The following is a 2,252-nucleotide window of genomic DNA, read 5'->3' as shown; positions in this document are numbered from 1 at the left end:
TTGAAATCTTTTATAAGTAATGTTTCTTTATTAAGAGTATTTTAGATCCGGGCACTGGTGGCTCACACCTGTAATCCTAGCTACTAAGGAGGCTGAGATCTGAGAATAGAGGTTGCAAGCGGGCTGGAACAAGAAAGTGTGAGACTCTTACTCCAGCTAACCACCAGAAAACTGTAAGTGGAGCTGTGACTCAAAGAGGTAGAAAACTAGCCTTCAGCAAAAAAGTTCAGGGATAGTGCTCAGGTTCTGAGTTCAAACCCCACAACCAACAAAAAAAAGTATTTTAGGAGTTAGAGGCGTAATTATAGTTGTAGAGTGCCAGCCAATGAATGAAAAGAAGCATCAGATACTGAGTTTGAGTCCCATCTTGGAAAGAAAGAGAAGGAAGGAAGGAAGGAAGGGAGGGAAGAGAAAGGAGAAAAAAAAATTAAATTATAGGCACTGGTTGCTCACACCTGTAATCCTAGCTACTCAGGAGGCTGAAATGTGAGGATTGCAGCTACAAGCCAACCCAAGCAGAAAGGTCCATGAGACTCATACCTCCAATTAACCCGAAAAGTTGAACTGGAGGCCTGGTGCAAGAGGTAGAACTCTAGCCATGAGAGAGCAAGAGTACAAGAGTTCAAATCCATACCTCCAAAAAATGAAAAATAAAAGATCATGTAGATCTTTGAATTTTTACCATAGAAACTTCCTTCTAAAGCTGGGTAATGGCTCATGCTTGTAATCACAGCTACTGAAGAGGTAATTATAAGGAGGATTTGAGGCCATCACGGGGGAGTTAGCAAGACCCCCATCTCGAGCTGGGCATGATAGAGTACACTCGTACTTGCCTAGCAATAGCAAGGGTCTGGATCCTATTCCTAGCATGGATGGAAATTAACAAACATCTAGCCGTAGGGATCAGGAACCGATAATCTGGAGGCTTTTTCTCTCTTTTTTTGTCAGCGTTATTGAAATACAACATATATGTTGTAGAATTCACCGTTGAAAATACTCAATTGAGTGGTTTTCTAGTATATTCACAGATGTGCAGAACTATTTCCACAATTAATTTTAGATTTTCATGACCTCAAAAAAACACTTTTCAATAAATGATGCTGGGAAAACTGTGTCCACGTGCAAGTAGGTTGTGGAGGTATAGCTTAATAGTAAGCGCTTGCCCAGAATGAATGAGGTCCTGGGGTCAGCTCCTAGCACTGGAAAACAAAACGAAAGCAAAAGAATGAAGTTGGGGGGCTGGGGATGTAGCTTAGTGGGAGAGTGCTTGCCTAGCATGCATGAAGCCCTGGGTTCGATTCCTCAGTACCACCTAAACAGAAAAAAGCCGGAAGTGGCGCTGTGGCTCAAGTGGTAGAGGCTCAGGGGCAGCGCCCCGGCCCTGAGTTCAAGCTCCAGGACTGGCAAAGAGAAATGAAGTCGGACCCTTCCCTTCCGCTCTGCAAGGGCACTCCAGCGCAGGAGTCCACCACGTCTGCATGGTGCAGACGAGGACGCTGGGGCCTCTCCCCGGCCCGCCCCGGGGCCCGCGCGGGCCTCGAACCCCGAACCCCGAGCCGCAGCCCGCGGCCTCCGGCCCGGGGCCCCCTGGCCGTTTCCTGGTCTGCTTTGTTTTCCCTTCTCACGAACGTTGTGGGAGTTGAAGGCTGAACGCGAAGCCGTCAAAGCCGCGTGCTGGTCCCGGGCCGTCCTGCTGCCGAGCCCCGCGTCCGGCGTTCAGGTACACCGCAATCTAATTTGCTTAGCAAACCTCCGGCCTCCTCCGCCGGGTCCGCAGATCCGCACGGAGCGAGCGCAGCTCTGGCGTGCTCGTCTCTGCCCGCGGCTCGGAGCGCAGCCCGCGACCGAACAGTCCACGAGCGGCCCCGGCGGCGGGGGCGGGGCCGGGCGCTCGCAGCGGTCCATTCTGGGAGATGTAGTCCCGGGGCCAACCGCAGCTCCTCCTGGGACTGGCAGTCCTCGGCCTGTTTTTCCTGAGGAGAAGGCAGCCCAGTGGGAGAGGAGGAACGTCCCTCGCGGTCCCAGGTAGGCTCCAATTCCTCGGGCTCACCATCGGGCCGGCGAGCGAGGCGGAAGTGGCGAGAAGGCGTGTCCGGGCAGGGCGTGATGACGTCACGCGGGCGCAGGCGCGAAGCGGCCGTGGAGCTTGGCGGGATTTCCGAAAGTCGCGCGCCGAGGCGGGAAGCTGGCGCCGGAGCCGAGGTGGAGTTGCGGACGGCGTCGTTAGGAGCGGGGCGCGCGGGGCCGGCGGA

The 2,252-nt window shown here is 53.5% G+C and overlaps 1 protein-coding gene across 1 annotated transcript in view; it reads left to right on the top strand.

The window, feature by feature from the left end:
• The first annotated feature begins 1,972 nt into the window (after positions 1 to 1,972).
• The window catches only part of Rad51 (RAD51 recombinase), a 25,159-nt gene continuing 24,879 nt past the window's right edge, over positions 1,973 to 2,252 (top strand). Inside the window, exon 1 of the mRNA XM_013010035.1 lies at positions 1,973 to 2,025. The gene's annotated coding sequence lies outside the window, so the exon portion shown is untranslated. The remainder of the gene's footprint in view (positions 2,026 to 2,252) is intronic.

Source organism: Dipodomys ordii, unplaced genomic scaffold, assembly GCF_000151885.1.
Source record: "Dipodomys ordii isolate 6190 unplaced genomic scaffold, Dord_2.0 Scaffold11, whole genome shotgun sequence".
Taxonomy (NCBI): Eukaryota; Metazoa; Chordata; class Mammalia; order Rodentia; family Heteromyidae; genus Dipodomys; species Dipodomys ordii.
This window is presented reverse-complemented; position numbering and strand designations above follow the sequence as displayed.